This window comes from Lissotriton helveticus, chromosome 10 (genome assembly GCF_964261635.1).
Source record: "Lissotriton helveticus chromosome 10, aLisHel1.1, whole genome shotgun sequence".
Classification (NCBI taxonomy): domain Eukaryota; kingdom Metazoa; phylum Chordata; class Amphibia; order Caudata; family Salamandridae; genus Lissotriton; species Lissotriton helveticus.
This window is the reverse complement of record NC_136071.1, coordinates 14213990-14228253: the sequence shown is the minus strand read 5'-3', so window position 1 is coordinate 14228253 and position 14264 is coordinate 14213990.

Genomic DNA, 14264 nt, shown 5'->3' with positions numbered 1-14264 from the left:
TGAAGAAGTCAGTGATGACTGGACCCTTACCCGTGAAGAATGAAGAAGTCAGTGTGCCTGGACCCTTACCCATGAAGAATGAAGAAGTCAGTGATGACTGGACCCTTACCCGTGAAGAATGAAGAAGTCAGTGATGCCTGGACCCTTACCAATGATGAATGAAGAAGTCAGTGATGCCTGGACCCTTACCCATGAAGAATGAAGAAGTCAGTGATGACTGGACCCTTACCCATGAAGAATGAAGAAGTCAGTGATGCCTGGACCCTTACCCGTGAAGAATGAAGAAGTCAGTGATGCCTGGACCCTTACCCGTGAAGAATGAAGAAGTCAGTGATGCCTGGACCCTTACCCATGAAGAATGAAGAAGTCAGTGTGCCAGGACCCTTACCAGTGAAGAATGAAGAAGTCCGTGATGCCTGGACCCTTACCCATGAAGAATGAAGAAGTCAGTGTGCCTGGACCCTTACCCGTGAAGAATGATGAAGTCAGTGATGCCTGGACCCTTACCCATGAAGAATGAAGAAGTCAGTGATGACTGGACCCTTACCCGTGAAGAATGAAGAAGTCAGTGATGCCTGGACCCTTACCAATGATGAATGAAGAAGTCAGTGATGCCTGGACCCTTACCCATGAAGAATGAAGAAGTCAGTGATGACTGGACCCTTACCCATGAAGAAAGAAGAAGTCAGTGATGCCTGGACCCTTACCCGTGAAGAATGAAGAAGTCAGTGATGCCTGGACCCTTACCGTGAAGAATGAAGAAGTCAGTGATGCCTGGACCCTTACCCATGAAGAATGAAGAAGTCAGTGTGCCAGGACCCTTACCAGTGAAGAATGAAGAAGTCCGTGATGCCTGGACCCTTACCCATGAAGAATGAAGAAGTCAGTGTGCCTGGACCCTTACCCGTGAAGAATGAAGAAGTCAGTGATGCCTGGACCCTTACCCATGAAGAATGAAGAAGTCAGTGATGCCTGGACCCTTACCCATGAAGAATGAAGAAGTCAGTGATGCCTGGGCCCTTACCCGTGAAGAATGAAGAAGTCAGTGATGCCTGGACCCTTACCCGTGAAGAATGAAGAAGTCAGTGTGCCTGGAGCCTTACCCGTGAAGAATGAAGAAGTCAGTGATGCCTGGACCCTTACCCATGAAGAATGAAGAAGTCCGTGTGCCTGGAGCCTTACCCGTGAAGAATGAAGAAGTCAGTGATGCCTGGACCCTTACCCATGAAGAATGAAGAAGTCCGTGTGCCTGGACCCTTAACCATGAAGAAGGAAGAAGTCAGTGATGCCTGGACCCTTACCAGTGAAGAATGAAGAAGTCTGTGTGCCTGGAGCCTTACCCGTGAAGAATGAAGAAGTCAGTGATGCCTGGACCCTTACCCATGAAGAATGAAGAAGTCAGTGATGCCTTGACCCATACCCATGAAGAATGAAGAAGGCAGTAATGCCTGGACCCTTACCCGTGAAGAATGAAGAAGTCGGTGTGCCTGGACCCTTACCCATGAAGAATGAAGAAATCAGTGATGCCTGGACCCTTACCCGTGACGAATGAAGAAGTCAGTGATGCCTGGAACCTTAACCATGAAGAAGGAAGAAGTCAGTGATGCCTGGACCCTTACCCGTGAAGAATGAAGAAGTCCGTGGGCCTGGACCCTTACCCATGAAGAATGAAGAAGTCAGTGATGCCTGGACCCTTACCCGTGAAGAATGAAGAAGTCCGTGGGCCTGGACCCTTACCCATGAAGAATGAAAAAGTCAGTGATGCCAGGACCCTTACCCGTGAAGAATGAAGAAGTCCGTGATGCCTGGACCCTTACCCATGAAGAAGTCCATGTGCCTGGATCCTTACCCATGAAGAATGAAGAAGTCAGTGATGCCTGGACCCTTACCCGTGAAGAATGAAGAAGTCAGTGATGCCTGGACCCTTACCCATGAAGAAGTCCATGTGCCTGGACCCTTACCCGTGAAAAATGAAGAAGTCAGTGATGCCTGGACCCTTACCCGTGAAGAATGAAGAAGTCAGTGATGCCTGGACCCTTACCCGTGAAAAATGAAGAAGTCACTGTTGCCTGGACCCTTACCCATGAAGAAGTCCATGTGCCTGGACCCTTACCCGTGAAAAATGATGAATTCAGTGATGCCTGGACCCTTACCCGTGAAGAATGAAGAAGTCAGTGATGCCTGGACCCTTACCCGTGAAGAATGAAGAAGTCAGTGATGCCTGGACCCTTACCCATGAAGAAGTCCATGTGCCTGGACCCTTACCAGTGAAGAATGAAGAAGTCAGTGATGCCTGGACCCTTACCCATGAAGAATGAAGAAGTCAGTGATACCTGGACCCTTACCCGTGAAGAATGAAGAAGTCAGTGATGCCTGGACCCTTACCCGTGAAGAATGAAGAAGTCAGTGATGCCTGGACCCTTACCCGTGAAGAATGAAGAAGTCAGTGATGCCTGGACCCTTACCCATGAAGAAGTCCATGTGCCTGGACCCTTACCAGTGAAGAATGAAGAAGTCAGTGTGCCTGGACCCTTACCCATGAAGAATGAAGAAGTCTGTGTGCCTGGACCCTTACCCGTGAAAAATGAAGAAGTCAGTGATGCCTGGACCCGTACCCATGAAGAAGTCCATGTGCCTGGACCCTTACCCGTGAAAAATGAAGAAGTCAGTGATGACTGGACCCTTACCCATGAAGAATGAAGAAGTCAGTGATGCCTGGACCCTTACCCGTGAAGAATGAAGAAGTCAGTGATGCCTGGACCCTTACCCGTGAAGAATGAAGAAGTCAGTGATGCCTGGACCCTTACCCATGAAGAATGAAGAAGTCAGTGTGCCAGGACCCTTACCAGTGAAGAATGAAGAAGTCCGTGATGCCTGGACCCTTACCCATGAAGAATGAAGAAGTCAGTGTGCCTGGACCCTTACCCGTGAAGAATGATGAAGTCAGTGATGCCTGGACCCTTACCCATGAAGAATGAAGAAGTCAGTGATGACTGGACCCTTACCCGTGAAGAATGAAGAAGTCAGTGATGCCTGGACCCTTACCAATGATGAATGAAGAAGTCAGTGATGCCTGGACCCTTACCCATGAAGAATGAAGAAGTCAGTGATGACTGGACCCTTACCCATGAAGAAAGAAGAAGTCAGTGATGCCTGGACCCTTACCCGTGAAGAATGAAGAAGTCAGTGATGCCTGGACCCTTACCGTGAAGAATGAAGAAGTCAGTGATGCCTGGGCCCTTACCCGTGAAGAATGAAGAAGTCAGTGATGCCTGGACCCTTACCCGTGAAGAATGAAGAAGTCAGTGTGCCTGGAGCCTTACCCGTGAAGAATGAAGAAGTCAGTGTGCCTGGACCCTTACCCGTGAAGAATGAAGAAGTCAGTGATGCCTGGACCCTTACCCATGAAGAATGAAGAAGTCAGTGATGCCTGGACCCTTACCCATGAAGAATGAAGAAGTCAGTGATGCCTGGGCCCTTACCCGTGAAGAATGAAGAAGTCAGTGATGCCTGGACCCTTACCCGTGAAGAATGAAGAAGTCAGTGTGCCTGGAGCCTTACCCGTGAAGAATGAAGAAGTCAGTGATGCCTGGACCCTTACCCATGAAGAATGAAGAAGTCCGTGTGCCTGGAGCCTTACCCGTGAAGAATGAAGAAGTCAGTGATGCCTGGACCCTTACCCATGAAGAATGAAGAAGTCCGTGTGCCTGGACCCTTAACCATGAAGAAGGAAGAAGTCAGTGATGCCTGGACCCTTACCAGTGAAGAATGAAGAAGTCTGTGTGCCTGGAGCCTTACCCGTGAAGAATGAAGAAGTCAGTGATGCCTGGACCCTTACCCATGAAGAATGAAGAAGTCAGTGATGCCTTGACCCATACCCATGAAGAATGAAGAAGGCAGTAATGCCTGGACCCTTACCCGTGAAGAATGAAGAAGTCGGTGTGCCTGGACCCTTACCCATGAAGAATGAAGAAATCAGTGATGCCTGGACCCTTACCCGTGACGAATGAAGAAGTCAGTGATGCCTGGAACCTTAACCATGAAGAAGGAAGAAGTCAGTGATGCCTGGACCCTTACCCGTGAAGAATGAAGAAGTCCGTGGGCCTGGACCCTTACCCATGAAGAATGAAGAAGTCAGTGATGCCTGGACCCTTACCCGTGAAGAATGAAGAAGTCTGTGGGCCTGGACCCTTACCCATGAAGAATGAAAAAGTCAGTGATGCCTGGACCCTTACCCGTGAAGAATGAAGAAGTCCGTGATGCCTGGACCCTTACCCATGAAGAAGTCCATGTGCCTGGATCCTTACCCATGAAGAATGAAGAAGTCAGTGATGCCTGGACCCTTACCCGTGAAGAATGAAGAAGTCAGTGATGCCTGGACCCTTACCCATGAAGAAGTCCATGTGCCTGGACCCTTACCCGTGAAAAATGAAGAAGTCAGTGATGCCTGGACCCTTACCCGTGAAGAATGAAGAAGTCAGTGATGCCTGGACCCTTACCCGTGAAAAATGAAGAAGTCACTGTTGCCTGGACCCTTACCCATGAAGAAGTCCATGTGCCTGGACCCTTACCCGTGAAAAATGATGAATTCAGTGATGCCTGGACCCTTACCCGTGAAGAATGAAGAAGTCAGTGATGCCTGGACCCTTACCCGTGAAGAATGAAGAAGTCAGTGATGCCTGGACCCTTACCCATGAAGAAGTCCATGTGCCTGGACCCTTACCAGTGAAGAATGAAGAAGTCAGTGATGCCTGGACCCTTACCCATGAAGAATGAAGAAGTCAGTGATACCTGGACCCTTACCCGTGAAGAATGAAGAAGTCAGTGATGCCTGGACCCTTACCCGTGAAGAATGAAGAAGTCAGTGATGCCTGGACCCTTACCCGTGAAGAATGAAGAAGTCAGTGATGCCTGGACCCTTACCCATGAAGAAGTCCATGTGCCTGGACCCTTACCAGTGAAGAATGAAGAAGTCAGTGTGCCTGGACCCTTACCCATGAAGAATGAAGAAGTCTGTGTGCCTGGACCCTTACCCGTGAAAAATGAAGAAGTCAGTGATGCCTGGACCCGTACCCATGAAGAAGTCCATGTGCCTGGACCCTTACCCGTGAAAAATGAAGAAGTCAGTGATGCCTGGACCCTTACCCATGAAGAATGAATCTACCTTACCCGTGAAAAATGAAGAAGTCAGTGATGCCTGGACCCTTACCCGTGAAGAATGAATCTACCTTACCCGTGAAGAATGAAGAAGTCAGTGATGCCTGGACCCTTACCCATGAAGAAGTCCATGTGCCTGGACCCTTACCAGTGAAGAATGAAGAAATCAGTGATGCCTGGACCCTTACCCGTGAAGAATGAAGAAGTCAGTGATGCCTGGACCCTTACCCGTGAAGAATGAAGAAGTCAGTGATGCCTGGACCCTTACCCGTGAAGAATGAAGAAGTCAGTGATGCCTGGACCCTTACCCGTGAAGAATGAAGAAGTCAGTGATGCCTGGACCCTTACCCATGAAGAAGTCCATGTGCCTGGACCCTTACCAGTGAAGAATGAAGAAGTCAGTGATGCCTGGACCCTTACCCATGAAGAATGAAGAAGTCAGTGATGCCTGGACCCTTACCCGTGAAGAATGAAGAAGTCAGTGATGCCTGGGCCCTTACCCGTGAAGAATGAAGAAGTCAGTGATGCCTGGACCCTTACCCGTGAAGAATGAAGAAGTCAGTGATGCCTGGACCCTTACCCATGAAGAAGTCCATGTGCCTGGACCCTTACCAGTGAAGAATGAAGAAGTCAGTGATGCCTGGACCCTTACCCGTGAAGAATGAAGAAGTCAGTGATGCCTGGACCCTTACCCGTGAAGAAGTCCATGTGCCTGGACCCTTACCAGTGAAGAATGAAGAAGTCAGTGATGCCTGGACCCTTACCCATGAAGAATGAAGAAGTCCGTGATGCCTGGACCCTTACCAGTGAAGAATGAAGAAGTCAGTGATGCCTGGACCCTTACCCGTGAAGAATGAAGAAGTCAGTGATGCCTGGACCCTTACCCGTGAAGAATGAAGAAGTCAGTGATGCCTGGACCCTTACCCATGAAGAATGAAGAAGTCAGTGTGCCTGGACCCTTACCCATGAAGAATAAAGAAGTCAGTGATGCCTGGACCCTTACCAGTGAAGAATGAAGAAGTCAGTGTGCCTGGACCCTTACCCATGAAGAATGAAGAAGTCAGTGTGCCTGGACCCTTACCCATGAAAAATAAAGAAGTCAGTGTGCCTGGACCCTTACCCGTGAAGAATGAAGAAGTCCGTGATGCCTGGACCCTTACCCATGAAGAAGTCCATGTGCCTGGACCCTTACCCATGAAGAATGAAGAAGTCAGTGATGCCTGGACCCTTACCCATGAAGAAAGAAGAAGTCAGTGATTCCTGGACCCTTACCCGTGAAAAATGAAGAAGTCGGTGATGCCTGGGCCCTTACCCGTGAAAAATGAAGAAGTCAGTGATGCCTGGACCCTTACCCATGAAGAAGTCCATGTGCCTGGACCCTTACCCATGAAGAATGAAGAAGTCAGTGATGCCTGGACCCTTACCCATGAAGAAGTCCATGTGCCTGGACCCTTACCCGTGAAGAATGAAGAAGTCAGTGTGCCTCGACCCTTACCCATGAAGAATGAAGAAGTCAGTGATTCCTGGACCCTTACCCGTGAAGAATGAAGAAGTCAGTGATGCCTGGACCCTTACCCGTGAAGAATGAAGAAGTCAGTGATGCCTGGACCCTTACCCGTGAAGAATGAAGAAGTTAGTGTGCCTGGACCCTTACCCGTGAAGAATGACGAAGTCAGTGATGCCTGGACCCTTACCCATGAAGAATGAAGAAGTCAGTGATACCTGGACCCTTACCCGTGAAGAATGAAGAAGTCAGTGATGCCTGGACCCTTACCCGTGAGGAATGAAGAAGTCAGTGTGCCTAGACCCTTACCAGTGAAGAATGAAGAAGTCAGTGATGCCTGGACCCTTACCCATGAATAATGAAGAAGTCAGTGTGCCTGGACCCTTACCCATGAAGAATGAAGAAGTCAGTGTGCCTGGACCCTTACCCATTAAGAATGAAGAAGTCAGTGATGCCTGGACCCTTACCCATGAAGAATGAAGAAGTCAGTGTGCCTGGACCCTTACCCATTAAGAATGAAGAAGTCAGTGATGCCTGGACCCTTACCCATGAAGAATGAAGAAGTCAGTGATGCCTGGGCCCTTACCAGTGAAGAATGAAGAAGTCAGTGATGCCTGGGCCCTTACCCGTGAAAAATGAAGAAGTCAGTGATGCCTGGGCCCTTACCAGTGAAGAATGAAGAAGTCAGTGATGCCTGGGCCCTTACCCGTGAAAAATGAAGAAGTCAGTGTGCCTGGACCCTTACCAGTGAAGAATGAAGAAGTCCGTGATGCCTGGACCCTTACCCGTGAAGAATGAAGAAGTCAGTGTGCCTGGACCCTTACCCATTAAGAATGAAGAAGTCAGTGATGCCTGGACCCTTACCCGTGAAAAAGGAAGAAGTCAGTGATGCCTGGACCCTTACCCGTGAAGAATGAAGAAGTCAGTGATGTCTGGACCCTTACCCGTGAAGAATGAAGAAGTCAGTGATGCCTGGACCCTTACCCATGAAGAAGTCCATGTGCCTGGACCCTTACCTGTGAAGAATGAAGAAGTCAGTGATGCCTGGACCCTTACCCATGAATAATGAAAAATTCAGTGTGCCTGGACCCTTACCCATGAAGAATGAAGAAGTCAGTGTGCCTGGACTCTTACCCGTGAAGAATGAAGAAGTCCGTGTGCCTGGACCCTTACCCATGAAGAATGAAGAAGTCCGTGTGCCTGGACCCTTGCCCGTGAAAAATGAAGAAGTCAGTGATGCCTGGACCCTTACCCATGAAGAAGTCCATGTGCCTGGACCCTTACCCGTGAAAAATGAAGAAGTCAGTGATGCCTGGACCCTTACCCATGAAGAAGTCCGTGTGCCTGGACCCTTACCCGTGAAAAATGAAGAAGTCAGTGATGCCTGGACCCTTACCCGTAAAAAATGAAGAAGTCAGTGATGCCTGGGCCCTTACCAGTGAAGAATGAAGAAGTCAGTGATGCCTGGGCCCTTACCCATGAAGAATGAAGAAGTCAGTGATGCCTGGACCCTTACCCATGAAGAATGAAGAAGTCAGTGATGCCTGGACCCTTACCCATGAAGAATGAAGAAGTCAGTGATGCCTGGACCCTTACCAGTGAAGAATGAAGAAGTCAGTGATGCCTGGACCCTTACCCATGAAGAATGAAGAAGTCAGTGATGCCTGGACCCTTACCCGTGAAGAATGAAGAAGTCAGTGATGCCTGGACCCTTACCCGTGAAGAATGAAGAAGTCAGTGATGCCTGGACCCTTACCCGTGAAGAAGTCCATGTGCCTGGACCCTTACCAGTGAAGAATGAAGAAGTCAGTGAAGCCTGGACCCTCACCCATGAAGAATGAAGAAGTCAGTGATGCCTGGACCCTTACCCATGAAGAATGAAGAAGTCAGTGATGCCTGGATCCTTACCCATGAAGAATGAAGAAGTCAGTGATGCCTGGACCCTTACCCGTGAAGAATGAAGAAGTCTGTGATGCCTGGACCCTTACCCATGAAGAATGAAGAAGTCAGTGTGCCTGGACCCTTACCCGTGAAGAATGAAGAAGTCCGTGATGCCTGGACCCTTACCCATGAAGAATGAAGAAGTCAGTGATGCCTGGACCCTTACCCGTGAAGAATGAAGAAGTCAGTGATGCCTGGACCCTTACCCATGAAGAATGAAGAAGTCAGTGATGCCTGGACCCTTACCCGTGAAGAATGAAGAAGTCCGTGATGCCTGGACCCTTACCCGTGAAGAATGAAGAAGTCAGTGATGCCTGGACCCTTACCCGTGAAGAGTGAAGAAGTCAGTGATGCCTGGACCCTTACCCGTGAAGAGTGAAGAAGTCAGTGATGCCTGGACCCTTACCTGTGAAGTGTGAATAAGTCTGTGGGCCTAGACCCTTACCCGTGAAGAATGAAGAAGTCTGTGATGCCTGGACCCTTACCCGTGAAGAATGAAGAAGTCCGTGATGACTGGACCCGTACCCATGAAGAATGAAGAAGTCAGTGATGCCTGGACCCTTACCCGTGAAGAATGAAGAAGTCCGTGATGACTGGACCCTTACCCATGAAGTGTGAATAAGTCTGTGGGCCTGGACCCTTACCCATGAAGAATGAAGAAGTCAGTGATGCCTGGACCCTTACCAGTGAAGAATGAAGATGTCAGTAATGCCTGGACCCTTACCCGTGACTTGTGAAGATGCCAGCTATGACACACCAGTAATACACAATAGGAACATTGGAATTCAACGACTGGACAAGGATAAGCTTTATGCAGTGTAAGGGGGATACAGGGGGATACAGATGACAAAACATATTTAAAACTGCTGAATCAAACATTTCTTCAAAGGAGACTGACACTTCCTCGCTGTTCGCTGGAGAAAATTGGTTTGACATGAGAAAAGTGTGAGGGGCATCACCAAGGAATCTTTTTGTGTTTATTAGTTTATAACATGTTTACAAAAAGTGTATAAATACATATACCAATGAATGACATACAATTATAAGATTTACATGACTCCTAGTATTTAAAATCCCTAATATAAACCCTCATACAAACATAAGTATGCGCAGACTTCCCTCACCCCCAGCTCACTCTCCTGCTGCGGACACAGGCGTGGAAGGGCAGCGCCCTATCAGAAGTCTCATCTGATCCTACGGCCCTTTGACCCTGCTCATGCTGTGTTCAGTGCTGAGCACCTCACAAGCAGCACTGAAGAGGCTGCACATCTGGGCAAACAAATCCATTAGAGCTCACTGTTCAACACTCCTCACCTACAACACATCCAACGTCAACTGATAACAGATACCCTCAACAGCTAATATCGAACTTCAGGGTGCTCGCCATACCAGTTAACTGGTACCCACCCTCAGCAGCTAATATCGAACTCCAGGGTGCTCGCCACACCAGTTAACTGGTGCCCACCCTCAGCAGCTAATATCGAACTTCAGGGTGCTCGCCATACCAGTTAACTGGTACCCACCCTCAGCAGCTAATATCGAACTTCAGTGTGCTCGCCACACCAGTTAACTGGTACCCACCCTCCACAGCTAATATCGAACTCCAGGGTGCTCGCCACACCAGTTAACTGGTGCCCACCCTCAACAGCTAATATCGAACTCCAGGGTGCTCGCCACACCAGTTAACTGGTACCCACCCTCCATAGCTAATATCGAACTCCAGGGTGCTCGCCACACCAGTTAACTGGTACCCACCCACCACAGCTAATACCGAACTCCAGGGTGTTCGCCACACCAGTTAACTGGTACCCACCCACCACAGCTCCTCTGTTACACCATATACCTACAATCAATAACCAACGCCAACCTTCCACAGCCCACATACAACACCAACCACAACCAAATCAACTAACACTGAGTGCCAAACTCTATATCCAGCACCAATGAAGCCAACTAACTACCCAATGCATGATCCACAACCCCTATCCAACACCAAGCAACACATCTCAATCAATGAATACATGCCCAGCAGCCATCTACAGGGCATATCCACCACCAACCAAAGTGCCAACCAATGAATCAAATCTCTTAACTGTTCACAGCCACTCATTGATACAACTCCAGGGAGGGAGGATGTGTTCCTGCTACAAGCAGAGTTTCACCTCCAGCCAGGCCCCAATGTCCACATAGCTGGCCAGCCCACAAGAAGTGTTCTGGAATGAAACTGCCCATCTCATCTTAGCAGGTGACTTTTATTACCTAAAATAAATGGTATATTCTGGTTCAAGTGGCTAGGATGACTGGGATACATGGGGGGAGAGCTGCCAGATGGCACTGGGCATGAAAGAAGGGACAGGAGAGGATCTCGGGAACAAAGGGCATGGATCTGAGAAATACAAAAGAGTGTCAGGTGAGGGTGAGAAGAGGTCCCCTCAGGACCGGATCTGGCACCCAGCTTCCTCTCCGTAGTCTTCTGTTAATGAGGTGCCAGACTTTAACTTTAGCTGCCAGTGACCGTTGCCCAAATGGCCCGCGCAGTGAGCACTCAACCGCGACGATGGGACAGAGCCTGCATTCGAGGGGGGCGCAGGAGCCTGCCAGCCCATGCCACCCCACATGGATGCATTACTGTCCACCCAAGACACACCACGTGCCGGAGAGGGCAGAACTAAGGAGTATATTAATATTGCAGAAATAAATGCGCGTTAATAGGACTATTGAGTCGCTAAGGAGAGGAGGACCAGGGCCTGGAGCATGAGGGCAAGTGGGAGGTCTGCAGTGCAGGCCAGAGTGGACCGGGCGGAACTCAGTGGTGGCAAGTTCAGAGGTCTCTTGGCATTTTTGGACGTCTTGTTGATCCATTGTGCATAGGAGGTGACCGTGGTGCACATCGCGGACACAGGCACGCCTGGCAGAATATGCGACAAGGTGCCCACTTGAGACCACTGGGAGGTGATCCGGTCCTGGCACAGTATGGGGCTTCCTTCGAGGACCTGGAAGACAAGGAGAGATAATAGCACCTCAGTCAAAAGTTCTATGCAGAAGCCATCTAGCACCACTGGAGACATTGTTTACCACGCATCCATTTCAACGTGGTACTAGTACATCGTGGTTTTCACTACGCAAGTCGTTATGTCGACTTGCACTGGAGGGCGCTGTAGACTAAGGAATAGTGTAAATTACTGTTTCCAATACCTTCCCTACTGTATGTAGACTGGAGTTGGAATAGTAATTCACACTATTCGTAAATCCAGCGCCCCTCCAGCGCAAGTCGATGTAACGACTTGCGTTGTGAAAACCGCGATCTAACAGACCGCGTTGAAATGGCCCTTGTTGTATCATCATACATCCAGCACCACTTTCTAGTGGACTGCATAGTGTACAGGTGGTGTGCTCAGAACTCACAGCACTTTACAGAAGGGTCACACCTCACACTGCTCCTTCCACCAAACTTCACAGCGCTTTACAGACAGGTCACACCTCACTGTTCCTTCTACTATACCTCACAGCGCTTTACAGACAGGTCTCACCTCACTGCTCCTTCTACTATACCTCACAGCGCTTCTCAGGCAGGTTACACATTACACACCTCTTTCTATCAGACTTCAGTGCTTGTCAGACAGGTTACATATTACATCTCTCCCTAAAAGTGACTATGGTAAGTACTTTGGTACATTCCCAATTGGCTACTGGTATACCCTTTCAAGTCCCTAGTATATGGTACTAAGGTACCCAGGGCATTGGTACACCATGGTTCTACCATGGGCTGCAGTATGTATTATGCCACCCATGAGAGACAACTCAAACTGTGACTACCGGCCTGCCATTGCAGCCTGTGTGTGTGCGTGCACCCCTCACCACAGACATAAATTCCTTACATCTGAAGTCACTGCATGTAAAACCTATAAGTCACCCGTAATTCAGGCCCTTTAATCCTGAAGGCAGGGTGCTAGGTTAGAAGTGTAAGGATGCCCTGCTTGAGCAGGACACCCCTACAAACCCAGGAGTCCATTCGCCAGGCTTTGTAAGTGCTGTCAGCCATTTATTACGTATAGTGGACACAAGTAAATTACAAGATGTCTAACTATATAATGGCTGCACTGAAACTGGTCATGTTTGGTATCAAACGTGTTGGAATCTTGCCCCAAAACAGTTTCCAGTGTTGTATTTAGGATCCCATGTACTGAGGGGCTCCCCTAGGGAGCAGCCCTAGGAAGCACCTCCTTGTATTCACGTTACTAGCCTTTCAGGGTCTAAGAGCAAGCTAGTGTTGCTGCCAACAACAGACACGATTCTGCCCTCCTGCTGCTGAGCCAGGTTCGGGCAGGGGAAGGTAGAATAATAGGTTTCCTGTCACAAGGAGGTGTAACCACCTGCCAGACAGGACTTGGTGTATTGGGCTGGGGTGGGGGCGTCAGTTGGCGCCACCAGACTGCTTTAAAGGGCACATTTGGTGCCCTCCTTGCATACTCCAATAGGAACCAATTCAGGGAGCTGTTTTCTCCCACTCTGGCGCGTAACTAGACAAAGGACATGGGAGTATCCTCCCCTCTGTCTAGACCCTCTTTTGGGAGAGAGCCCTGAATCGTTCCAACCCTTTCCTAGGGTACTTAAGGGCTTACCTGTGGGTGGCTCTTAAGATTTGTTGTGGGCCAAGATTCAAATCCAAAACCACTTCAACTTCAGCCCCTCTGGGCACCTTGGACTTTGTTGCACTTCGCCTAGAACCGAGACTGCATCAAGGAAGACTCCTGGCTTCATGTACTCACTCACTTCTACAACTCTACTATCTCTAGCATCATGGATTCCATTGCACCACTCCAACAAAAAACGCCTCAACAAAAAAATCCAAACTGCAGTTCAACGACAACTTAAACTTAGAACGCCGCAACCTCAGGGCAATTGAACGATCTTGGAGATCCAAACCATCCTCGGATCTAAAAATTCTTAGAGCGGTTAGGAGGTCCCATAACAAACAAATCAAGAGCGCTGAGGCCGACTACTTCAAATCCCAGCTTAATCAAGCCTTTAACCGCCCCAAGAAACTTTTTGAACTGGTTAAACAGCAGTCGGTGGAAGCTCTAAACCACTCCGACTCTGGAGTCAGCCCACCCTCATGCGACCAACTGGCTGCTTTCTTTACTGAGAGATCAAGACGCATCAATATTGATCTTGTTTCCAAGAAGGCTCTATTGCCATCCTATGGGTCCGCGCCCCCTCCGGCCCTCTTAGAGAAGCTCAAACCAATCAGCATGAGCACCAAGAACAATGCCTCATGGGGCACCTTTACTCCCCTCGGTGAAAGAGACATTAGCAAGATTATCAACCCATCTAATCACTTGCCACCTTTCATCTTCAAAGAAATCAAGGATGTCGTCCTCCCCATCTGGACAAAGATTGTCAACGCATCACAGTCACAAGGCACGATCCCGGATTGCCTAAAAGCAGCTCAGGTATCACGTATACTAAAAAAACTAACGCGGATAGTGCTGACCTTAACAACTTCCGCCCCATCTCCAGGGGCGGCTGGTGACATTTGAAAGTGGTGAGGCGTAAAATTATCGCTGTACTGTAAGCCACACTGAAAGGAAAGCTTTTGCCAACATGGGGGTCCCATTGAGCCACAATGGTGCCAGTGAAGACGCTTGCAACAAAGGGCAGC